At 41.4% G+C, this 27600-nt stretch overlaps 1 long non-coding RNA gene across 1 annotated transcript in view; it reads right to left on the bottom strand.

Annotated features, from left to right (window-relative positions):
- LOC141749330 (uncharacterized) overlaps positions 1–27600 on the bottom strand; it is a 57722-nt gene that overhangs the window by 23561 nt on the left and 6561 nt on the right. The window contains exon 2 of the long non-coding RNA XR_012589320.1: positions 6605–6791. This is a non-coding gene — a long non-coding RNA (uncharacterized LOC141749330). The remainder of the gene's footprint in view (positions 1–6604; positions 6792–27600) is intronic.

The following is a 27600-nucleotide window of genomic DNA, read 5'->3' on the forward strand; positions in this document are numbered from 1 at the left end:
AGTACGTTACAGCACACATCTTGGAAGGTGTGAGCTTTCTGTTCCAACCTGTTCCCTCACAGGTGGACTCAGCGGCATCGGAAAGGTTTAACGCAGCACTACCGATGCCCTGCACAGAGCTGCCCCCCTCCCACAGCCCTTACACTTCAAACTGCCACAGGGAAGGGCAGAGCTTTGCCGATGTCAGCCTGAAAGGGAAGCGAGCAGTCTTACGTCTCAAGAAAGGAGGGGGAGTGGTTAGGGAAGTGATAGAGGAAACTTGCTTTCACTTCCTAAGGTATCCGCATGCTCCACGGCTAAGCCAAAGACCCAGAAACAAAGCTGAAGCCGAGAGCGCCAACGCCACCGAGCTCCAACTGCTCAACGACAGCCATGGGGGGTCACAGCATGTTCACCGAGCTGGAAAACACAGGCAAGCATGCTATGGACTAGCTGGTCTGAAACACAGTTAATATAAAATCAGGAAGAAATGCAAGATGCCTGTTAGAGGATTACAAGCCTGGCATTAGTTTAGATATGACATGGAAGCGAAAAGGCTAAGGAAACTTGGAGGTATAATACAGAAATCTGGTCTTTGAAAAAGAAGAGTTATCAAGTCTCTACAATGTATTTCCAGGTCCACACCTGAAATACTGCAAAAGCTCTTTGCTACATATGACAAAAAAGATTGCAGTAGTTTCAGACGCCAGCAACACAAATTACAGACCTGAAAGAGAGAGAACTACAGTGACACCCCAGAACTCAGTAGAGGAAAAATCTGCAGAAGGATATAAAGAAATTAACAGATAACATGGAGGAAAAGAAGGGACTAGTGAGATGAAGAGCTAGAAAATATTTGCTGACATCATGACAAGACCTGTAGTTTAAAACACAACTAGGCAAAACACTAGCAAATGTACAGTAATTAAATAATTGGCTAAGAAACGAAGACTGATTTACCAAATACATTTTTCCATGCTTTGCGATTTCTAAGGGCCAATTTCATCCCAAATGTTTCCTTTCAAATCAAGTTGTCTCAAGGACTAATTTGCCTCTGTAATTCCATAGGAGGCTAGTGATCACCTTCTTTCTGGGAAAAGAAGAAACATATTACTGAAGACCTGTGAATCACTGGGAAAACAGCATCACCCTTCTGCCACGGCCCGTAAGCAGAGGGGAGAGCTTGCTCAGGGTGTATCCTGGGACATGAAGGAGCAAATACATTAAAACTGACCTTTTCTGAAAGCACCTAGAACTCTGGGTCACTTGATTTGACTTTAAAACTCGAGGGTCCAAGGCCCAGGGGTGACTGTTTGGGAGTAGCATGCAACCACATTAAAAACCTTCACACTATACATATATTTTTTGCAGGAGGCACATTTATGGGAAAAGGCACCCCGTGCCTCACATCGCCGGGCTACTGTAAACAAGAGCTAGATGGAGGAGCTGCCCTTGGGCAGCCGCATAGTGACACTGAAGGGAGCGAGGTCTCCATTTCCATTCTGCTGCCTGCGAAGGAGCTGGTGGGAACGGCAGCTCCCACACTCCAGAGAAGCGGCAGCTCAGACGGTTCCACCCAAAGGGCTGGAGAGAGCCAGGGTAGCCAGGACTCCCTGCAGGGACAGGCAGGTTACAGCAGCCCTTCCCCAGGGACAGAGCCACCAGCCGTAGGCTCACCCAGCACCTCCCTGGTGCCACCAGCATGGCACCGGCGCAGAGGGAGCCCTGCATCGGCAGCAGAGGCTGTAGCACAAGAGTCTTTTTCTTCCTGGCAGCAGGCTCTGCCGAAGCTAGGCAGCTCCCCCTGTTGAAATCAAAGCTTATTCATTGGGATATTTTTATATATATATATTTATTTTTTTTTTTAAGTTTCATGTCAAAGTTCAGAACTGGCTGTTCTTGATTGCAGTATAGGAAACAGTGCATAATTAACGCAGTGATTCTCAAATTGTGGTCTGTAAATTGCTCTAATGACATCGTCTCTTTTCCAGATGACCAACAGAGCTGCTACTCCCATGAAGGTGGAATTTATCCAAACCGAGTGCAGGGTTTAAGTAACAGAGCTGGTGCCCAACTCAGCACTTGCTATGGAGATGCTCAACAGCTTCTCTTAAACAGATAAATAAAGCAGGTCACAGGAAGTTGTCTTTTAAATGACACAACCCATTTATTATTTATTTTTTATTTTTCCTTTTTGAAGAAAATTTCCCATTTCCTTGAATCATTTTTCTTATTTCAAAGGTTTTGTCTATTTCTGTCTGTTTTGGCAAAGAAATTAAATCCCCACTCTGTTGCGACAACCGACAGAGTTTTTCAGAGCTTTGTTTTTGGTTATCATAGAAAAATAAAAGACTAGGGGCAAAAAAAAATAAATAAAACAACAGATGGCTACTAATATTGACAGCCCTGAACCCTTAAAAAAAATCATCAGTCATTCTCTGTAAGGATCATAGCATTTGAATTGCATTTTAATTGCTTTGTGAGCTTTAAAGTGCCTTTAGGACTTATTTAAAGCTTTTCATACTATCTGATTACAAGGAGAAACACTAAATATTATAAGATCAATGATAAAACTGGAAACACTGAAAAGGTATAGGGTTTACATGTCTAATACTTTCTTTTCATACTAAAGACAAGAATCTTCCCTCTTTCATCAGAATTTAACAGTTTACATAACCTTAAACTCACATTTGTATTTTTAAGCCTTCAGCTTTTGAATTAGAAATGAGACAAAGCCTAATTTCCCCTCAGTTATTGACTGGACACAAGGAGCGCCGGCTGCAGAACCCGGGAGAGCAGGTTTTCTCAAACTCCGATGCTTTGTCAACCATTTTAGGTTGACAAAAAGCTTTTTTGGAGCTTGATGTTACTTTCCCTTCTAGTAATTTTTATGCTTAATTAGTGTAATTACTGCTTACTCCTACAATTAATAAATTCTTGCACAGCGATAGTGACAAAGGTGACAGAATTGGGATCAAAAGCTAAAAAGATACAAGCTATATTAGCCAGTCCCTGCCCCAAAAAAGACAGCAATGTATCACCAAAGCCTGAAAAGCACTTGATGAAAGGCAAGAAAACCAGGATAAACAGAATTAATCCAGAAAATCATGGATGGAAACAAACAGGAAGACCAAATAAGTTGATCTGAGACTCAGAAACAGAAGGAAGGGTTCTGCCTCGGAGAAGCCAGCCTGGCCCTCGCCCAGCGGCTGGCTCTAGGCTGCCATCTCTCTAGTCTGCCTTAGCGTGATCACACAAAATATGCAAACCAAATGGCACTATCCTTATTAAAAAAAAAAAAGTATGAACGAAAATACATTAACTCCCACCTATCAGGCTTCCATAGATTGCTTTATTTCTTTAAGTAGCCTTCATAAGCTGTACTTTGCAAAATAGAAATCAGAATTCAGAATTGTTTGAGTCTGTCTGGAAACCTTCAAGCTCTGCAGATCTATTTGCGTGAGGAAGGCTTCTGACATTAATAAGAAGGCAATACACTCTTAAACTATTAGCATTCAATTGCTCTGGAAAAGATACTGGAAATTCAATTATATGAGATACACAAGATAAATTAAAAAAGGAAATCCATAACACAAGGTCATAAAGAGAAAGGAATTACTATCTCCCCTTAAAATAAAACCAAATCCAACAACTTGATGACACATTCTGAAGAGAAAAGGTAAACATTTTCCATTTGCTGAAACCATTTTTTCTATCTGCAAAGATCAGAAAGTTTTTGTGTCCAAGCTAATAAAGTATTCAAACAGCTCCCAACTCCTTCACCAAGGTCTAAATAATCTCACTTTTGTGATTCAGAGGTAAATTCAATGTTTACAGTATTCAATTAATCTCCAGGCAGCTGACAGAGTTAATAACATCTCAGTTGGGCAAATTGCAAAGAGCAAAGAAAAAAAGAAAACTTAATACCAGCCGCAGTTGCTTGTGTCATCAGCCGTTGCTGCAGAGACTGGGAGGAGGTTCCAGAGCAGCTTCTTACTTTGATGGAACCGTAGTCACATTGAGTAAGCAGAAGCAAGCCCAGACAGCTGAAGCAGCAGCACTGTTCACCCGCAGCCATCCTCTCCCTGCATTTCACAGTGTGTCATCAGCACAGAAATGTCACCAGTAACTTTTTTTTTTTCTTTTCTGTTTTAAAAAAAGTGACATCTTCAACCAACTGAAGTAAAAATCAGCCATGGTACTGGGCTTTACTATTAGTGTAGCAGTCACAGGGAGTGATCATTTAAAAATAAAAATTGTATGTTTAAATTAATGCTCAAAAAAAAAATCAAAGGATTTTTTAAATCAAGCTTTTAATTGCTGCCCTTCTGAAACCAGGCCTATATAGAGGCTGTCTAGACTGGATAAAGGAAAGAGAAACTGTGCATCAAGAGCGTTTGTTTGGCTGCTTGGGTGACAGCAAAACCAGATGATTTCAGTAAACATCCATTCACTCATTTTTAGTGGCCTTTGGGTCTTGCACAAGCGCTCCCCAGATGTGCTCCGGTAACCTCTCACAGGGTAGGAAACAAGCAGAACCTTGCATCGCACGCTTGAAGCAACTTTGCAGAACAACAGGCTTTAACACATTTCCTGGTCTCCTCTTCTTCCAAAACATAAGCAGAGCAGGTTTTCTGCAGATTCCCCGGTATTATGAGTGCAGTTATCCAAACAAATTTACAACACTGTTCCAACACCTGTCTAAATACTGATAAAGGTTTATTTAAGGCAGTGTTTATTCTCCTTGTAACAGAGATATTCATTTGAAATACATTTAGAACATCAAACAAAGCACAGACAACAGAAAACAAAGACAAATGACCATGTGAAGTACCAAAATCATCTCAATCTACTTCCTGCACCAAAGTTTTGACAGTAGTGACAGAGAAGTATATTAAATTAGAGCCCAGCAGATTTCGTTGCTACAGGTGAGAAAATTGAAAACAGATGACACTCAAGTTGGACTTCACAATTTTTCACCTCAAGCATGCGAAAAGATAAATTTAGATTTATTTTTAAACATGATCAATTATAGATGATGCCCACAACTGAGGGAGGTTCATTCAATCAAAGATCACTGACAGTGATGTGTTATTGGTCTGTCTCAGCCTCTATGCTAGATATACCATTGTCAAACTTAATTGCGGTTACTTGAAGTGAAACAAATGCATTAAAACATGCTGCCATATTATGTTAACAGATTTTAAGTTGTATAGTGTCATTCCATTACATTGCATCTTAAACTGATTTAATACTGTGTAATACAACATGACAAATTAGCAAACAAAAGATAACAAGCCTGTCTACCTAATGTCAAGTTAGTTTGCAAATTAAGATAACTGTATATAGAGGAAACACCTTCCTTCTTCACTGTTTAAGAGTGCTTTTCTGTATACCTGCCCAAGGTACTGCCCTAGTGTTTGCATTTTTCATGACCTTTTAAGTATATATATTCCTATAGCAGCCCTGCAAGGCAAGTAGAATCATTTCCCATTTCACAGACAAGAGGTTAAGCGACAAAGAAAGCCTAAAGGACACATCCAAAGTCAAACAAAAAGCCTGTTTTCCCAGCCTCTGGCCAAGTCTTTGACCGGAGGACAATCTTGTATTAATTCTTAGGATTGCAAAAAATCACACGTTATAGGAGGAAAGAATATGAAGGAAGCAACAGTTGCTTTATGGCACATCCCACCCAGTTGTGCACGCATGGCCCTGGCCTCGTGAGCAGCCAACCCTCCCCTTCCCGTCCGAGCCAGGCAGCCGCACTCTCACGCAGGAGACGAGGTCTCCAGTGACATGAGCAGAGACCACCAGATGCTGCAGACTATTTAGGGAAGGTATCAGTATACACTTCTTCCATACCTATATCCTTCCTTAGGTATAGGGGACTAGACACCGTCCACAAAAATAAAACAGAAGAAGGCCTGCAGACTAATAGACAGACCTTTGTCTTGATCCAACACAGCTATTCCTACCATCCAGAGAAAGAGTTTCAGAAGACAAACATTAAGTCTAGCAACACGGAATAACTTAAGCTTCAAAGTGTAAACAGTAGCATGGTTGGTAAAACACAAGTGTCACAATGACAGTAAATTCATGGTGGAAAAGCAGATAATAAAGTTTGGTAATAAACCACTGGTGCTCACTGCCCCTGGTCCCAGCTGTGTGTCAGGGACCCCCTCTCAGCTGGCATGGGCCGTGCCACCACAGCAGAAACCTGCTGTTCAATATCCACGGCCCAAACTCAATTCCAGCTGACAGTGACCCTCCCAAAGTGTTCCAGCACGCAGGTTTTTCCAGAGGGGTAAAGAACAAGGGAAGAGAGAACTGCCAAATCCTGCTCCCCTGGTGCTCCAAGAACACAGAACGTCTGAGTTTTCAGAGATGCTCGGAAAACTCAGCAGAAAATCCAGAACGGGATTCACTCCCCCCGGAAACAGGCTTTTACACTGTATTTGAACATGCTCATCTCCCTGACTCCGTATTACACAGAGCTGGCAGGTCTCCGAGGTGAAGCAGAGGACCGAGTTGGCAGACACTGCTACAATCAGGCTGAAGGCTGCTGTACCTTAATCTGATTATGGGCAGAAAATAACATGCAGGCCTCTACGTGGCATAGACTCACCTTCGACTCCCACAATGCAGGGCTGAGCAGTAGTGTAGCAGTATTTTGACAGACTGATCCACTGCTTGCAGACAAGAACGTTGTAAGTAGTACAAGGCATGGTCCCATCGAGTGTGGGAATTGATCCCATTCTCCCTTTCTTTTACCCCTTTGCTTGTAGCTGCCAGTTTTCTTCCATCTCTGTTTTCTGTGGAGAAAGTCAGAGGAGCTAAATCAGTATGCAGGATAAGGAAACAAAGGCCAATCACCGTAATTCCCGCTAGAAGCCAGGCAGGGAGGCATAGAGACTAACAACGAGGAAAAAAATAGATTAAAAAGAAAAGCAATCTCTCCAGACTGGAAGAACACCATGCTGCAGGAGGCCAAAACAAGTGCTTGAAGCTGCGTTTCAAATCCATGGGTGGCTGTTACCTTAAACTAGAGTTTGGAGAAAAGAAAAGATTCTCTTCAGATTATTAAACTGATTTCAAGAGTGATCATTCTGGTAGACCTGTGAGAAGCAAATCTGGCCTCTCAGATGCAAGAGGAGAAAGACACTGTCCACCCCAGCTGTGAGCAGGACTGGCACACCAGCAACTTTTGGCACTTGCCTCACTCCGTGCCAAACTCGGCTTGAAATTCAAAATTGAACTCCCCAGCGGCTTGGAAACAAAGGCAGGAAAAGACAGGGAAGAAACCACTGGGCTAGAACTTACACTACTGGAAAATCATCAGTCCAACTTGAACTCTCTGAGCAAAATAGTTTCTCCAACTCAAGGAACCTGCCTGGTGACTGCTGTCGGATGGTTGAGACTCTGATGCACCAAACCTCAGCACATGTGAAGATTGGCAAATTGAAGCCATTGACTTGATAAGCTTCAGTAAGGAGAACGCTGCACGTTTCAAGGCCAAAAGGCAAGCTCTAAGGCAAGTTCAGTCCCGCTGTTCCATTTTCATCTGGACTGGAGCTTTAGTCTGGCCTCATCCCATGACTCATGATCAGCATTTTTAAAATTCAATTAGAACAAAGATAAAGCTGTAAGATAAGTACAGACATACTCAAAGCTGCAGTCCTTTCTATTTGCTTTTTTTCAGCTAACAGTTCGGTCACTATAAAGTCGGACTACTTAAATAGGTTTTAAATCTTGCAGACCTTTGAAGACTTTAGGTCACACAAAGAACAACTGCAGCAGACTGAAAGTTTTGGCAGTTTGTAATTGTCTGTTGAGGTTTCTCTTACAGATAATTATATGAGATTCTCTTTTACAGTTCAACTAATTAACACAACTTCCTTCATCCATTAATGCCACTGATACTCTGGCCTCAGCCCTGCAAGGGTGTCCCCTCATGAAGTGGAGGAAATCAGAAGGGTCCTGTTATCTTTTAAATGCCTTGCAAAATCTCTAAGACTCCCGTTACTTTCATCCCTGTCTTCCTGACCACTTTGGTTCCAGGCCAAGACAGCAATTAAGTGCACGCTGCTATTTAAAAGTGTAGGAATAACCCAATAGAAATTAAACAAAACATCTAATCTAGCAAGTATAAAAGCAGAGTTGTATCTTGTACACAGCTACATTTCATCTCCATGCAGAGAAACTGATTTTCATTTCCTACAGACCAAATAGCTTCAAACTCTGGAAAAGCCTGAAGTCCAAAACTAGGAAGAAACAGGAGGAGAGATTTCTTTTTGGTTTCTATGGAAGCAATTCTCTCAGTTTTATTTGTAAAACTGGCTAAACCCACAACTCAGACTCTTCTACAGGAAGACTTCATAACTTACATAGATACTGTAGTCTAAGGACAAGCACTATTCTGTGTTGGGCGGCCATGACAAGCCATTAAATGAAGGAACTATATTAGGGAAATATGTCTGCAATTTTATTAGCTGTTCTGAGGTAGACACGATGATCTGAAGCTAGAAGATTTATACAGACAGTATATTTTATTAGATCAACTGCTGGAACTGGGAGGAAAAAAACCCAACAGACAAGCTCTCAGACACACAAGCCATGAAGACAGTCATCCCCATTACAGCAGTCAGTCTAATAAAATATATTACCTCTTACCATAAACCCTTCTCTGTAATTTTAGTCATTGTTAATGCAAAAACTAAGTGACTCATACTTTCTTTTTAAAAAAAAATATTTCTTCTTTTCTTGTTGACCCCAGGAAAAGCGGTCATAGGCTCAGCTCTAGAAGCAGCGCAGTACACAGGAGGCTTCTGGAGCACATCAGTCACTCAGTGCTCGCGTTCCCTGTTCCCACCGTCCCCACTGCCTCCAGCCGCACCAGTGGGAGGATGCCCTTCCTCTGGCCGGCAGCGATCAGCACAAGGCTGCTTCTATTCCTCTGACTCCCCACAGCTCAGCCTCTGCCACCAGAAAACCATGTAAATACCCTGTTGATTCCAAGAGAGCTACACTCCAGTTTCTCGCTCTTTCAATTCCCGAATTTCTTGTTTGTTCCCTCCCATATGTGTACTGCCAAGATACTTTGCCTTCGCAAGCAGTATAATAACCTCTCCGCTGACAGGGGATGTGTATCTTGCTCAGCTGTGTCGAAGGTTCACTTAAAAATACCCTCTGTGACCTTGATGCAGATTTAATCTGTCATTGTACACTCGGTTTAGCTCCAGTCTTGCCTTTTTGCAGTCCTGTCCTAAAAAAGTCAACTAGATATCTTTTCATTCACTTGCAACGTATTGAGTGACCTTGGCAATAGCCTAATCTATCTTGGCAGATTCAAGATAGAGAAAACAAGCAATAGAGACAGACCTGCTGGTTTCTGCTATTGATCAGCGACTTGAGTGAAAGCTCATTATGAGCAGAAGGAACGTGTCAGGTACAAGTTCTCCTACAGAGCAGCAGCGAGCGAGATGAAGAAACTCCTGCCCAAAGGAAGGGTGGCTGTGCTTCTGCTTTTGGCGGTGGCGGGGGGAAGGGGGGGGGTACGGCTGTGGGAAGGAGGAAAAGAGCAGAAGGGAGAAAGAAGCAGCAGACAGTATTTCATGTCTAGTGAGGCTGTGCATCAGCAAATCCCAGTTAAGTAAACAAAAAGTTTACTTAACATTACAAAATGTTTATTTTCAAATTAGCAAGGTTACGTTGTCGTATTTTGCAACAAGAAGGGCCAAACTGCTCAGAAAATACTATTTCTTAGTGTGTATATACACACTGAGATAATATGAAGATGTATACACACACTAAGTAATACACTATTCAGAGTATTCCTTCTCCTACTTGTAGAAACTCAAATAGAATATCTAATGCCACAAGAACAGTCAAATGACCTCCTCTATTATTTTACTGGCAATCAGTGTGTAACGCAGAAACGTATTGATATGACTGTTTGAGTAGTGCTGCCTCGCCTCCAGACAGGTATTTTTTTATCTCGAGACAATTACCCTGTGCAATCTGCCAAAGCACATCTACCGTGACCTAGTGCCTCTCCTCCCGCCCTCCCAAAGCACAAGCTGGCAATCATGCCACGCTGTTTGGCACTTTTATTATCCTCTTTCCTCAATTGCCTTTGTGCCCCAGGATGAACAAAGACAGAGAAGACTGCTTGCCTGTCTCTGTATTTCATGGGGGGGAAAACATAATCACTCCTTTCACGAGATGCCCCAAACAAAACAGCGCTTGATCACCCGGAGAGACGGCACCAAAGTCTCACCCACCGCTATGACTTTAATTGGGCACCGAGAGGAGCGTTTGCTCCAGAGAGAGCTGCTCCCAGGGGAAGAGACAGAAGCGGGTCCTGGATTCTGGGGTCTCTCACATCTGCTCCTCACAGCAGGCAGCGGTTCAGGTGACCAGTGCCACAGTCCCCGCTCTTGCCTTGGCTTCAGCCTCCCAGTGAACAGCCACACTCACGTTTCTCACTAGCCCTGAACTCCTCGGTTATGTCCTAAGATTTGTAAGAAAATACAACCACGCTTCCTCTTACTGCAGGGTGGCTTATCCTCCAGCCTCCACAGGTCAAACCCACGTCAAATCTTCACGTAAGTATTGGATGGTAAGCTGAGCTAGATAAAAAGGAAAATTTCCAGCATCCAGCTGAGAAGAGGAATATACGACACTGAAGGATGTTTACTGCTTACAGACTTCACACCAGGTGCAAACATAACGGTGGTGAGGGCGGAACAGACAATGGAGTAATTGCGAACAACCAGGAGTAGGCACACACAGGGAGGGGGAAATGACAGCGCCGGACAAACCCTAGACAGCAAATCTGATTTCTTTCACATTCCTCACTTTTAGAAATCTAACCCTAGCTCATTTTATTGTACCTGCATGGTCTCCTTTAAAGGGTCTGTCAGGTCAGAGACAGACTCAGTTGTCCTCCCTTCAATTTTAAGTCAAAAAAAAAAAAAAGATAAAAATCTCTAGATAAAAATTAGGCAGAGCAAGACATCAAAAGGAGAAAAATCATGTAGCAGAGCTCTGAGGAGAGATAGCAAGCAAGCGAGCAGCCACGTACCATGTGCGCAGCTGATGCACCCCAGTAAATGTCAGCTTCGCTAAAGGTCACTGGCTGTATCGATTCCTCAACACTTTAATGTAGGTGATTCTCTACAGCAACTCTTTTCATGATGGATCAGACGGTCGAACAATTTAGCATACTGATGGAGGGAGGGGAGAGGGACAGAGGGCAAAAGACGTGCTATTTAACTTGCTGCTCATATGTATGGATAGAAATGACATCTAATCATAAACACATTCATATCTGGTGGAAAAAAGTGCATTACAGGTTCACAGTGCAATCAAACAAATACCTTCTCTAACATATACACGTATATAGACATAAAAATAGGATTATCTCCATCCTTGCAGATTTTTGAAACCAGACCAGATAATGCCCTGAGCAACTGAGCCTGATCTCACAGCTGACCCGGATTTGAGCAGGGCGTTAGATCAGAGACATCCCGAGGTCCTTTTCAACCTGAATTATCCTGTCATCCATAAAACTGAGGCACACACCATAAAGATACATGTATGGAAGCTATACGCATGGAAGGAGAACATGATGGGTCATATCCTAATTTCTGTACCAGTAGCTGATGTTCTCACTAAAAACATGACGTCAAATGCAGTGCAAGATTTTAGACGTTTCTTGTCTTTGAGGTTAAAGAAATTACCAGGGGAATACTCTCAGCCATTTTAATATTTAAAGCAAAACATTATGATTTTTAAGAGATTTGGCCATCCACAATTTGCCGGGCAAGGTACAGAATTCACCAGGTGAACTCATATAACTTGCACTGCATAGGAGAAACCTGTAAAAACACAATGGCTTCCTCTGGCCTAGCTCTATGAAATCCACCCAGTCCACACCACTGCCACTGTACCTTTAAATCTGCCAAAACGCAACTTTGCAAGAAATAAAAATCAGAGTTGGAGAAGACAATTTGGATTATAATGAAGGTCAGGATCCAAAGTATCAGTGATCTATTACCCCATGATGGTCATCACCATCAAAAAAAAAAAATACTTTGCTGTGGAAGGGTCTCACTGACAGTCAATACAACATGGGTTTTCAGAGCAAGGTGAAGTTTTGCAGCCTTTACTGCTCTTCCCTGCCCGCCAGTTCAGTACCTGAAGCCAAACAACACAAACACTTCTGAAAACCATATACCTTTTACAGCAGGTAACAAAAGAGGTCCCAGTAAGTGTATTAGAAATACAGCAATAAATACAGATCATGAAGAGCCTGCTAATCTCCTCAGAGGTCAACACTGTAACAGCAATTATCTGTGGACATTAGTATTTTCAGAGATTAGTAGTGGTTTCAAGCTTAACAGATTAAAAAAAAATTCACTGAGTAATTCTTTGTAGTTGCAATTTTTTTATTTCCATTTGTCTACAAAAAGACCTATGGACAAATCTAATTACTGAGCTACATTAGCTGGCAAGACAATACACACGCACGTAAGCACCTATTTTGTATTTTAGGTGCCAGCTTTACAGCTCTAAATTCATCTGAGACACCCTTATTTGGAATGGATACTAAATTCCATATTAAATAAATTATCTCTCTGCTAGTTATTATGTCCCTTTGAGATTGAAAAAAATCTCAGTTCCACAACAACTTCCAAAAGGAGCAGCCAATTCCTTAATCAAGTGGTCCATCCATCAAATCCATGCCTCTCCAATTTGGAGACAAGGATGTTGTGCGGGACAGTGTCAAGTGCTTTGCACATGTCCAGGCGGATGATGTCAGCTGCTCTTCCCTTATCCACCGACGATGTAACCCCATTGTAGAAGGCCATCAAATTTGTCAGACACAATCTGCCCTTAGTGAAGCTACGTTGGCTGTCACCAATCACCTCCTAATTTTCCATGTCCCTTAGTATAGTTTCCAGGAAGATCTGCTCCATGATTTTGCTGGGCACAGAGGTGAGACTGACCAGCCTGTAGTTCCTTATTCTTTACCCAGCACCAACTGTGTGATCTTCAGCAAACGGGAAGAAATAGCTCCAAACATTCGCCTCTGCAAAGGATTTGTTTAGCACAGAGCCAGCAGAGAAAGAAATCTCCCCTCCAGGCACGATGCTCCATACTACAACCACCCATATATACCTGCAAAGTGTGTCACTTTGTATTTACCATGTTTCTCTATTGTGTGTATCCATGGGCCACACGGAAGTATTCATCAGCACTGCTACCACCAGAAGATGGATCATGCCTTTTTGTCTTAATCTTACATATAACTAAAAACCCCTCCAAACAAGTCTAACAAGTCATTGACACTTGGTACTTGGCAAGAGTCAGTAAATGATTGAGAGAAGTGGTGATAATAAAATAACCTATGGTATTTCATGCAAACCATTTGCAGTTAATTGCTAACTAGTTCATGATAATGGGTCTAATACTAATGGTGTGAGTAATAAACAAGATTAGGAAATAAATGTTTGATCGGTGTATTTGTGTTTATATTAAATTAATAAGTTTCTACTGATCAATATTTTCACACGCTATCCTTACCCAAAATAGAAAGCAGGAACAGCCACAGAGACCAGGCAACTAAGGGCTTGTTTTCTATTGATTTTTGCGTTTAAACTACCCATTTCACAGCTACAGCATAAGCAAGTGAAACTGGATGAACAGCTTATTTATAAAATGATTAGGCGCACCAGATGATTCTGGCAATGGCATATTTTCTGGCCTTGGTCAATTTACAGCATTTAATTTCTGTGGGGTTTTTGGGTTAGGGATTTAAAACAATTCAGTTACAAAAGAGAAAGTGCTCTTATTCAGAAAAAAAAAAAAGAGAGTCTGGAAATGAATGCTTCGTTTAATAACTTTTAGTAGCCTTAGCAACAAAAAAGCCCTACAGGTTTGTTCATATCTTTCTACGCACTCAAGCCTTACTTTACATCCTTCTTCTAAAGCATCACTACTGCATAAGCAATGAGTAATCTAAAAACCCTAAACCAAGGAGGATGCTGTCCCCAGACCTGTGAGTAGGTACGCAGCAATACAGTGTATCTGGAGGAATAGGAACATAAAACAATGCTCTAAAGATACCCATAGACTCAAGTTCCACTGACAGCTGCGCTCGAGTGACCAGAGGTAATTGAATTTTCAGTAAAGGGTATGTACCAGTGCTTGGCCTGTCTTGATTTAAGCTAGAGCGCATCAAGCATTTCCAGAATCAGTGACATAATGTAGTGTCCTTAGAGCCAGCTGATCAGAAATAGAATAGGACATCTATAACTGAACAGCTAGGGAAAAGTCTCCTCAGGAGATATGTTCCTTTCTGAAAATTGGTAAGACGACATTCAATAAAATCAGCTTTCTTTTTTCCTCTTCTTTTAAGATGTTTTGAAACAAGAGCTGAGAAGTCTAGTTTTCTTTTTTTTCCTCTCCTTGCAGCTCAAGACAGGGAGAAGGAGCACAGACTGGGGCTGGGCAAGGACCAGGAGACCTGCCTCAGCATCAGGTGCCACTAACACAGCCCTCTCCCCGATGCACCTCTAAGCCTGGAAGTCATTAAAAGAGGTTTTTATTCATTTATGGGGGCTGGCAGATGGGGATAGAAGATTGATCTTAAACTAAAATAGATGAGTTGAAGAGGAAAGTACTCACTGCTCCACATGGAGAAACTATGGCAGCCCTCACCACGACCTCGTGTATTTTAGGCACAGTTTGCTCTCTGACCATACTATTCCCAAATAGTATCTTCCACTATTCCAGAATAGTCCTTCAGGCCTTGATAGAGCAACACAGTAAAGCACATCCTCAGCTCTAGCTTGACTGCACTCAGAAACTTCCATTAGGTACCTCCCATAAGGTACCTCTAGTTTCAGCAGGAACTCTGAATACGCTGTACTGAACAACAGAACTAGTAGGGGAAATTTATGTAGTGTAGGAAGAATAAAAAAGCAATTCTTATGTGCCTGTTAAGAAAAGCTTCAAAATCTTTGCTTTGAAGTGAAGTGTTAATATCTTTCAAAAAATATATATAAATTGCTACATGATATTTATAAAAGAATATATTTTTATAGACAGCTTGGAAATTCTCAATACTGGATTTAACAGAGAAAGCGAATCTCTGCTATGGAGTGCTTTGCATCCTTTTGCATAATTTCATCGACATGTTAGGGTTTTTTATTAAGTTTTCTAGGATGATTTCAAAAAGCTTCCCAATGGTTATAAAATTATACTAAATTTGACAAAGCTTTTTCACAACAGAGAATAGGGGGGACACATCTCTTCTTATAAACCTATTAGAAAAGGAATCATTTTATTTTCTCATAAATAAAGTTTCATCGGGAACATTTACAATTTTATACAACAGTTTAAAACTGTTCATCAAATCCCACATATTCTGTTCAAAAAGGAAGTACTGGCAGGAAAGATCTACAGTCTCGATATCCAGATTTAATGTCTAAAGGCTGCCAAAGGAAGCACAATAAAGCGGGGATAATGCATGGTTCATGCCGCAGCCTCCAGAGCTCCCTGGCTGGTACCTGCACTGCTCCTTTGCCCCCTGCTACATCCACAGTAGCAATGGTGAGGCCAAGAATTTGTGTATAGCCTGAACCCACTGGGTTTTCAATAGCACGATCACTTCACAACTCAGCCTTCACTGCACCCTTGGTTCGGAATAGCTCCATTCTGCATGGATCTCAGCAAGGTGGGGCTGCTCCTTAGTGTCCACGAGAGGTACAGAACCACCCGTGCCGTCATCCAAAATAAGGATCTGCCACAGAAATGTGAAGATAAGGTTTAGCCCCAAAGGCTCCAACTTCTAATTTCTATAACAGGAAAGATCACACCGTTTGGAGGCCCTGTTCAGGTGTCAAACACAATCAACATTTCTGATAAAAGCTGCTGGGAGAAGCCTACACTTGGTATTTTACCTATGTGTTGGTACTAACATAATCATAAGTCACTTAATCAAAAGTGTCCTTATTATTATTGGATTAGCACAATGAAAGTATTACAGTCCCTCAATCTTTTATTCCTGTAGGCTGCATATCCTCTCCAGCAAAAAAGGTCTATTTCCTTTTGGAATCGTGGATTTTTCTACTAAGTAACAGAAAAGGTCAGCTTTAAAATTAAAGCAATACTTTTACTGGGTTATTCCTGTTCAGTGAATATAGCCGTATTTCTTTAGCACATTAGTATTATTGGATTTCTAAATCACACTTCAGTAGCTGACCAAAAAAACATGCAAAAAAAATAATAATCCAGTATGAGTAACAATACAAATATTGAATGGAAACATTTAAAATGAGTCAACACCACAAGAACATTTTATTTAACCATAGCACCTGTGAAGGAAGTACTCTGGATACTTATTTGTCATGTTATAGCTATTAAAAACCTGAAACATTTTGTCACTTCCCATAAAGACTTCTTATTGGGCTTATATGCACAAAATTGTCATATCCTCATAAAAAAATAGGTCTGATATATTTCACCAGTCCACCACAGTGACACAAAGCAGAAACAGCTATACTCAAGACATGCCAGCCCCACCTGTTCTTAAAAAGAAGGAAAAACCCACATTATCATCACCCCCAAAAAACTAGAGATAGAGAGGGATAGGGATTCTACAAAATCGGTGACTATCTATTCCAGTGTTTACCTCTCCTCCTCCTTACAAAGTTTTTGTTATTAGCTTATGTAAACCTCCTTCTTGCAACATATGCTTATGTTCTGTTCTATTCCCAGGGTACATAATGAATACTTAATCATCCTTATTGCCACACAAGCATGCACACAAATGTGAGAAACAATGAATAGCTGATTTAAATTCTGCATGTGCAATATTTAATATGAGCTGTAAAGTATAAAGGACCAGGCTGTGTAATGTTTACTTGCAATATAAACTACTTGAATCTTTCAAGTCAATAGGATCCCTGGGGATTAATATGTGCATAACATAGCATGTATCCTCCACACCGGTCTGTCAAACCACTGCCTCTGTCTCATTTAAACTCACTTATTTCTGTAGTTCTGCAGGTTGCCTTCACAAAATGAATTACAGAATGAATTACAGAAAAAAACCAGGTATTAGTATAATATAGCCATCACCTTTGCAGCGATGACATCTTCTTGGATGGGACCTCTCTCTAAACGTCATGTTTAATTTAGACTGCAAGCTCTACACGAAGAATTTGGTTTCAATCGTTTCTAGAAGGTACTTAGCATTAAACTATCATTATCATCACAGTCATTATGATCACTGTCAGAGTCCCATGCTGCAAAAAATTACATTCCTTGACTCAGAAACTGATGTCTAGTTTAGTTACTAAACACATATGGCTTGTGGAAGGTAGAGAAAGATGTTCCAGCAAAGGAAATATAGTTAGCACAATGAAGATCATCAAGCTGCCAGTATGTTACATTTAGTGTTAAAAAGAGGTTTTATAAGAAGGAGAGAACAAAGCGATTGGGGTAGTGGTTTTTTCTTCCCTAAGAAACACATGAACAAAAGTCCACCAAAACCCCCTCACTGAAGAGCCACCCACCAAGACCACTACTTGAATACTCACCTGCACTTCAGCAGGAACCAAAGCAAGAAGGAAAACCGAAGTCAGTTTCTACTCTGCAGTTGGAACTGCCTAAATATTCAGAGGCATCACAAAACGTTTCTCACGGGCAGGATTTGCACACTCACTCCCACAAAAGAAGGCAGAAAGCTGGATAAACCTCTGGAAGGCTGTCAGTGGAAGAGCAGCCTGCCAGCAGTGCTGAAGGGTACCTGCACCAGAAAGTGTCACTGAGGTCACCACCAAATGGCTGCATTAAAGCACATAAAACTCTGCATATAACAGCACACAGACACTACTTACCTTTTCCTAAGCACAGCTCTAAGAAATGCTTTGTTCTCTATTTAAGATCATGAGGTGGTGACAAAAGATCTTTGCTATCCATCTTCTTTATAGGAGAAGAGTACTTTTGTGTTTAAAGGACCGTTGTCACAAGTTGGATATTCCCAAGTACCTAAGAATCGCTACACTGTTTGGACAGGCATACTGAGAGCTGTTGAAATATCATTAAAGCGGAACAAAACAGATTGCTCTTGAGCAATAACAAACACACATTGCCCCGGTACCCTCCCAAGCACAGACTGATAATGAATGGAAAGCCCACAATAACGAAGAGCCATATTTCAAAGCCAATAGCAGGCTTCAAAAAGGTGATATGGGAAAAGTGACAAAGGCAGTTTGGTGGTTGGTTTTTTTAACAAAGAACTTAAGTTAACTCTATCAAACCAGCGTACCACATTAATACAACTAAAGCACTACTTGAATCCTGTGTGCAACTCCGGAATAACAGTTAGTGATTACAGACGAGGCAAAAAGGACTAACCAGTTTTGGGACATGGACCTCTCCAAATGCCAACTGTCTTCTGAAACAGATAATTCAAAACTATTCAGTTTTTAAGACTTAGCAAAACCAGCAGGGGGAATGCTACCTAAACTTAAAGTAACACATGAAACTGCAGTGTATTTCTAACCTGTCTTAGGGCTTTCTTCCATTCTCTGGATGACAGTTCCAACAAGAAATACTGCTTCCACATCAGGTTGTCTGAGCTGTGTGATCTCCAGCACTGGGGAACCTCAGAGCTCAACTGGATGTGACCCCAAGCAACTTGGTGTCACCTCTGAGTGGGAGATGGATCCAGATGGCATCCAGAGCTGCGTTCCAACCTAACTGATACCACAACTCTCAAAAACTTCATTTAAACAAACAAAAAATCCTTTTTTTTTTTTTCACAAAATAGTTCTCTGTATGGAAAACATACAATTAGTCATAAATGATCATGTTGTATCAAAGGTGTAGGTGAGACATGAGAAGTACCAAGAGAAGAGGTGGAATAAATGAAGCAAGACAGAATAAAAGAGCGTTCTAGCAGATTTCAAAGCTATACTCTTTAAATAGCATCTCTGCACACACACACGGCCAAACACAGGGCCTGCAAATTCTTCAAGTCCCACTCCCTCCTAGCTCACGTTGGCAGAGAAATAATTAAATAGAGCTGTAGCGATTACATCTCCATCTCGCAGCAAAACTAGAGGAGCTTAATTTGATACAGTCCTTGTTAATAAACAGAAAAGAGATGAGATAAATTATCTCTATTTACTACAAATTCCATGGGGAAAAGAAACCTTTGTCAAATCTGTTTTTGTCTTTAATATTGCATTGAAGTCTCTAGTAACTACTTTGTGCACTGATCCTAAGGCAAAAGAAAATTCATTCATATTTTGGCTTCTAAGAGCAGTGCAAAATGCTTCCTTTTCTTTCTGCTTCGTTACTCTCTTTAGAGATCACACAGAGAGTACCAAATACCTTTGGTGGTCTGCATGCATTAGGAACCAGTTGGATGGGTCATGTCTGTGGACACAACCTTTGGATGAGTAATTTCAAACTTTCCCACCCCAAAAATGCAGAGAACAGGCCAGTTCAGTGCACACAAGACCCTCTTGAGGTCTGGAACAGAAGCTTACCATAGGTGACAGGATTAGCTACACCATCTTAGTCATACAACCTCATATAACCCTCTTCACACTTCGGAGACATTAATTCAAAGCAGTTTTTCAAGAGCAGAAAGCCCACCCAGAATGTACACAATGTTAACTTCCTCAAATACGTTCTGTCAAACTAAAGACAAAAAAATAAGAAACCTCAAAATATGTGCAGTGAGTCCACGCCTGGAGGTGTCAATCCAAGAAAGCACACAGGTGCGTTATTTAGCCCAGTTTAGAAAAACACCCACACATGTAGCTTTTAAAGAATCAGAGTTAAACATATGTGCTTAAGTACTTGAAGACAGTGAGATAATTTTGACTGCACGTTATTCATCTTGCTTACATGCTATATTCCTCCCACTACCCCACTTCCATCCGGGCCATTAAATTGTAGGCTTGCTCGGGAGCAAAGGACTACTCCTACTCTGTCTGCATGCAGCCAGGCACACCGAGGTCCCACTAGTAGAGGCTGCTTGGCACTAAAATAACACCACCAATTTTATGTGACAAAAGGAAAAAGAAACCTTTGACTTAGCTTTAGAAACGCGAGTTAGGAAACAACATTCAAACGAGAATGAGTTTCACCAATATTTTCCATCCCATATAGGCCTCAATTGCTGTTCTCAATTGCTAAGAAAAAGCAGTCCATACCCCACCAAGCTCAAGACAAAACCCCTTCCCTGAATCTTACTGGCGCACCAGCGTGGCACACTGCCCATGTCAAAGGCTTTCGAAAGGGTATCTGGCAGAATTTAACCTCAGGTGAATTTGCACACTGGATTCAACAGCATTCTGCTCTAACCAGGAGCCACCACTCGAGGTGGGAGCCAAGGGCCACTTCCCAGACACAAGGAATACAAGGGGGCATTTTGCAGCCTGAGGAGGACCAACCCATCCCACCAGCTGAGAAACAGGCTTGTAGCTTTACCCACTGCATCCTGCAGAACTGGATGGGGACGCAGCAGGAAGGAGGCCACGCCACCCTCTTGGATCGAGGTGCAAGTATCCCATCCCATGTGGTGGGGAAGGAATTACTCCCCCGAGGGGACTGACACCCAACATTCCCCAAACAGCTCACCTTCCCTCAATTGGCATTGGCTCTGAAGAAATGGCGAACTAGATTACAAGGATCAGAAACAAAACAAACTACAGGCAGTAGTAACTTCTGCAGCTTTCCTTGCTCAGAGGCACCCTCCTTGCTGTGATTGATGCTTCCCCACGGGCTTCCTGGCGGGCGTCATACCGGGCTACTTTATGTGCATCCATAAACTGCTACAATTCAGCACATTCATTCTGGGGAGGATTTTGGAAAACAATGAAACATTAGCAACCCTCCACAAAAAAAAGAAATTATCTCACTGAGTATGACAGAATTATAAAGTATTTCAGCATTAGCAAGTGTTACACAATGCATCATCACAAAACACCAAACCGAGAAAAGTGGTAGTCGAGTTCTTCATCAGAGCAGTTCACTTTTCAAGCCTACCACAAATACCCTTACTCTTTGTTCCTATGGATTCAACATAACCTTTTGGAAATGTTAGAGCTAATAAACTCAAGGGAATAATAAGAATTCATTCCTTTTCTTGAAGTTCCTACACCCTACTCCTCCAGTCTCACCGTCCCATTCCTTTCCACGCTACTGATCACTCCCCCCTCATCAATCTCTCATTTTCCCTTGGCTTCTGGATGGTGTCTTAACTCACAGTTCCCTTCAGTCAGTCATGACTCCAGTGTTTCTTCTCCTTGCCCACACTTGCCAAGAGTCTTTAAACTCACTAAACATGCTCTACTATCAGCCTAGGCAAAAGACCCATTAGCCACTCATCTGAAGCCAGCCTCACATTTTGCCCCCACTCCAGGCAGCAGCACATACCAACAAGGGCAAAATCAAAACCAGACACTAGGTTGAGCTTCCAATGCTCTGGCAGCCACATCTTCAACCAACTGAACCTCTCATTCCTCCAGCTCAGAACAGGCATCCTCTGCTGTGACAGCTGTCCTTACCTTGCATCGCCAACCAAAAAAGCCAATTACCATCTGCAACAGCAGTGCCCAACACACCAGCATCACCCTGTACAGGGAACAGCAGCTCAGGCTGGTGGAAGGAGCTTCACTGCAGGAATTGTCCTCTTCTTGTTTAGAGTCTTCTCTTAGGGTCAAAGGCTTCAAATAGATGGCAAACGCAAAATTTTGAAACTGAAGAGTTCTTTTACTTTTCTCTCTCAAAACTCAGTTTACATTTTTGATCAAAGCCAGCTCGGAAGCACCTTGCAGTACAGTTCAAATGCAATTCTGTCATTTTTCTTAATGGTGTGAAAGCCATCATCTGAGAAATTGGTCCTTCAAAATTGCCTCTGTGCAGGCGTGTCACGTTTTTTTTCATTATGCTTAATAAGGAAGTGGATATAACCTCACTAAACAGTGCGATTAACTGTCCTAATGTCCTAGTACCCTAACTACATGAAAAGCATGATTATTGTCTAAAAATTAATTTAAATTATTCAATAAAATTATATATAAAAATAAAGATGCTTACTATGGAAAAATAATGACAGGAATCCCAAACAAAACCATAAAAGAAACAGCATTTAGATACTGACTAAGTACTACTCCAAGCTCCCCGACGACACTTTCAGTTCCGTTTGGAGGAGCAGCCGTAAGCAGCCAGTTACTCGATGCGCGGCACAAATGTGACCAGGAGTCATTTAGTCACATCTCTCTAGCATTGGTCCAATGGAACACACAGCAGGAGATCAGCCCTGAGCAGTGACAAGGGAACAGAATCCATGTCAACAGTGTGAGGAAGTTTTTTCATGAAGCAGACTGCACAGATTAAATTTTAAAGCCATTACTCAATAAATCTTTTAGCATTTCTATAAAGGCACATATCTGTACTATCCCACCCTACTGGGACAGAAAACAAACACTAGCTATTATTTATGTAAGTGTTGATCACATTTTCTCCCTTTATTCGATGGCCAAGACCTCCCAAGGAGTGGCTGCTATTTAAAGTGGAATTATGCTCAAATAACCAGCATCTATCAGAAGATGATATCTATTTGGAAATAAAACACAAACCTTTGGCTGTTCTAAGTGAACTACTGAGAGAATCTAGAAAAACACTTTTCCAATTGTTCATCAGTCCAAAATTCTACGAAATAACACTGCCTCAAACTAGGCTAACCTGTCTCAGCTAAGAATTCACCTCAATCTTCATCAAAATAAAAAACTTATTCCGAAAGCGGATGCGACTAGCAAGTGAACATTACTTACTCTGCTGCAGAAGCAGCATTTGGATGATTGTTTTTACAAGCCAGCTGTACATTACTGCGTTCACTCTGGTGTTTCCATCACTCAAGCAAAGCAGACTTATCTCTGAATTAGCAAATTGATTTCCTCCCCTATGATTACTGATCTTTCTTGGTCATTTCATTCAAATAAACAAGGAATCCCTTTAAGTTTCATAACAATGTAACTGTAAACAAGTTAACAATTCCATATCATAAACAATTGTGTGTCTGTTTCTGTATTTTTCCTAAATCTTCCTCTAGTATTTCTCGTTCTTATAGCATACGTTCTTGAACATCAGAAGAAATGCGGTATGTTTATCTCTGTTTAAACACTCAAGCCGTGCAATCCCACAGCCGACTGAGCCCAGTAAAAGAAGTCCTGATGCAACAGCACGAGCCATTTTTCTGCACACTTTTAGAAACAGCTTAGTGCAACTAGACACAGATTTTGATTAGATGTTTCCAAAAAGCACAAAGGTCACGTGGAAGGAGCGATGCTTCTGTAGCAGCACAGTGGCCAAAATACAGGCAAATACAAAACCCAACCCCCCAACTGTGCTTCAGGATGAAATGATGTATTAGTTATAAGATTTTTACTGTTTTTCTTATAGCTTTTGGGGCTATCCTTCCTGTTTTGAAAATGGTTCACAAACTTAAGCTGAAGATGCTTTGATGTGAACCAATTTTAGCTTATACCACGTTAAACATGGCACAAAGCATCCAGTGGGTCATAAAAATCTGTCCAGCTGTGTAGGTTAGCCCCGAGATCATTTAATTGACAGATATTCAGGGCTTTTTGCATGAAACTAATAAAACTAATAAAAACTTGATTTGGCTTTCACACAGGTACCCAGCCCACAGCTATAAGTAAAACTAACAGCAGTCAATCATCCTACCTCATCCTTCACCTTCTGCCTGACAGTGAAACTCCTCCTCATTATGGTTTAAAGTGTGATGCCTGTGCCCTCTTTTCAGCTGTGCTCATTGCCTAGAGCAACAGAGCTCCATCTCGCCTAGGACTCCCCAGATCACTACTGCAGAATAACCTTAATTTATTTTCCTATATGGTGTAGGAATTAATAATCATATAATGTTTAATACATGGTGGAAAAGTTGCTTAAGGAGCTTCTGTGAAGAAGAAATTCAAGAATGTTGCTCTAATAATAGGTGGTATGAAAATAGGGAATCCCAAAATACTCAGTGAAATGAATCTCAAATTAACAAGTCTGTAAAATAAATCCACTTTTGCAAAAAATTGATTGTTACGCAAATATAAATCAGGTTGCCACTAAGAGAAATAATTTGATTCTGAAGTGACATTTGTCAACTAAATTAATAAGTACTTTGACATTTGTACAAACTGTGAAGCTGCTAAAGCTATACACTACTGCTTAACATTATTTTTCCTTTATATAAAGAGAGTCACAATTCAAGCATAAAAATTGCTCTTATTAGGCAGAGAATGTCAAGTCTCATCGCTAAATTTGCTGTAGTGATTCAGCATGAAAACAAGCATTGCCCTTTCGGCTTTCAGCACTTCAGCATCTTCCACTAAAGTGCCCATTCAATACCCACATTAACTTTACAACGATGGCATTACTTAGGCCAACAAAGGGGTATTTATCCGAGTCACTAGACAATGCCAAATTCCTTCTAGCGCTAATACAAAGTCACCAAAATATAATGCTCGTCTTGTAACCAGCCCATAAAGCCTCTGAGAAGTGGTAATTAAGTAAACCCAGACTCGGGCTACTTCTTGGCAGGCCACCTATCCATCCAGAACATGACCAGAGTGCCCTCTGCCCAGCTGGAGGATGTCTGAACCAGGGGCTGGGGCAGGTGGGGGACCACAGAACCTGTGCGTCTGCAGCCCTACTCGAGAGCTGCAAGACTGGGATCAAGATCACTGAAGGGCAATTTGCTTATGACATTTTCAAACATCTTGGGCCATCAATTGCAAATGTCATCCTTTTAAAAGACACATTGATCAGAGAAACCGAGATACATACAGGCACAAATAAAACATCCCTCACCAATACATTCTCTGAAGCGTGGGCAGCCCGATGTGCTGGACTTCTGAATACACAGCAGACAGCACAGATGCTTCAACGAGCCTCCAGAACAGAAAAATACCCCCCCCAGTTTCAAGGCATAAAATAATCCAGAAGAGATAGCCAAGGACCCGTCCTCCAACAGGATAATTCCCATAGCCTGGAAAGCCCCACGTGCAGGTTCCAAAGCACCAGTAACTCCAGCAGGCAGGGTGACGTCCTGACACTGAGGAGCTGGTTGACCTGGGGAGGGAGGGAGGCAGCCCCTGTCAGGGCTGGGGGACGGAGAGGAAAGAAATCAATGGAGGTTTGCCTGGAAGAGAACAAAATCTGAGGCAGATTTAATACTCATGGAGAACAGATGACAAACAACATTATCCACAAAAGAGAAACTGAAAGGCAAAACCAATCTTAGATCACTAAATATTCCAAAACAATGTTCAACAATCACTGAACTCCTCACATAACTGCACAAATTTCATTTATGGAGGACAATGTGAAACAACTCTTCAACACCTCAAATGTTTGCCTAAATGTTTAAACAATTTAGAAGCTCACACACAAACTAATGCCCATTTAGAGACAAAAATCAAAGCAATATATTTTTCCAGATGTTCTACTGGATTGCTCAAACTGTAATGGCACACTTACAAGAAACTATAATAAAAAAGACAAAACGTTCATGCAATACAGCATGAACATTGCAAAACAGCCATTAATATTGTTCTTCCCAAGAAAAATGGCTTGCTAAATAGCCTGAAAGGACATCTGACATGCATCTTTCCCTGTTTTCAAGAAATATAACCATACATAGAACTGATATGATTATTTGCTAAATCTAATAAGTTTCTTTTTCTTTGATGGTTGTTTGCTCCTTAATGTGCTTTAAATGCGTAATAAAAATATAATGAAAAACATACATTTATTCTATGTGGCAGCTACTGCGTATTCCATAAAAAAGTAATCTTATAAAGTTTAATTCTGCAGTGTTTCTTAAACCTATTTCTACTTATTCACTATATGCAGGGGGTATCTGCAAAGGAATTTAATACTTAATGTAACACTCCTTCACCGACATTAATGCCAAATTTTCCTCTTTACAGTCATTGTCTTCTCCCTTTTGCAAGCCCAGAAGAAGAAAAGCAAACATATTTAAGGCTTCCAAAGAGTCTCTTTAAAATGCAAAGTCTAAATATCCGCATCATTTTTTTTTGTGATTGCTTTAGGACTGTTGTGGGATTTTTTTCCTGTCTGAGCATTCGTCTTCAATAACATTTTAATATCCTTGAGAAAACTCTGAACTGAACTTAACTCATTGTCACTGGTGATATCGGTGCATCTGGTTTGCATTAAGGGAGTGCAAATTTGAGCACAGATGAATTAAAGACCACTTACTTTTCAAAAGGCATTTGTCAGGAGAAACACCAGCAAATAAAAGCTACTGACAGGAAACCCTGTGCAAATCTTTAGGATAAGATAGTCCAGAAAAACGTTTTGGGACAGTCTCCCTTGCTCCCCCCTGCAGCGGAACTGACTACCAAAAAATCATAATTGCAGTCATTGGTCAAACACTCTACTATTTTAAAAATAGTCTTACATTACACATTTGTTTTACATGCCATGCCATTCATTTTAAAGCCAGAAAAGACTGCTGCAAAATTCTTCATGATGTCAACTCAAATAAGAGCTTTCATTCACTTCAAGAGATGACAAGTAGCAAGGACCTGCAGATGCCAGGACCCGTTCCCATTGCCAGGTTCAGCACCTACTCCAGTTCTTGGTTGGGCAGCTGCCCTCCTGTTACGGTCACTTCAACTGGCCTCGATCTTAATTGATTTTACCAAGCTACTCATCCTTTTAACTAGAGCTGTGTAGAAAACCACTTATCTGTGGTGCCAGGAATTTTGTGCCCCTAATTAACGAAGACGCGTTCTGCCCCTCAAAAGTCAGAATGCTCCATGAAAGTTCTAGTTCTTTCACAGACAAAAGGTTCTGCATTCCCCTGATCATCCTCACAGTCCTTCACCCCATCGATCCCCATTTCCATTCACCTTTCCTGGGCACACCTGTCCAGAGCTGGGCGGGGGAATCCTGATGACTCAATAAAGACTTGACAGGTCTCCTGGGAAGAGAGGAGCTTTACTGGTCCCGCAGTAGAGACATCCAGTTCATCTGTAACGCCAAGTGCTCACTTCAGTGCCAGCATGGACTGAGCCCTACAAGACAGAATTCCCTTCTGCTGCCCACTGATGGGATAAGTGCTCAGAAACCCAGCACGTTGTGGCTACAAACGACGCTGACCTGGGTGTCCGCTCTTCCTACAAGAACACCCACGTGTAAGACAGCACTCCCGATCCATCCAATGTTTTCCAGGAACATCAGATGAGCTATGCAGCACCCACGCTCAGCAGCTTCCATGAGGTGGGAGGGGAAGAGGCATCTCTTCTTTCACAAGAATGATCCTTGTGGTAAAACACACCCCGCACAGCTTCAGCTGTGGGACTGCAGAGAGAATGGTGGGGAATGGGATCGCAATTGCCTGCAAAGGAGGCTGTTTTCACCAAGATGATTGGAGTTACAAAGGAAGGGAAGAAAGAGGGGAAAAAAATATTCACTGCTGATTTCAAACAAAAGCTCAAACCTTCACAATAATTTTATATAAGTTTTCATCCACAGGCTCACAGTATC

This window comes from Larus michahellis, chromosome 10, assembly GCF_964199755.1.
Source record: "Larus michahellis chromosome 10, bLarMic1.1, whole genome shotgun sequence".
Classification (NCBI taxonomy): Eukaryota; Metazoa; Chordata; class Aves; order Charadriiformes; family Laridae; genus Larus; species Larus michahellis.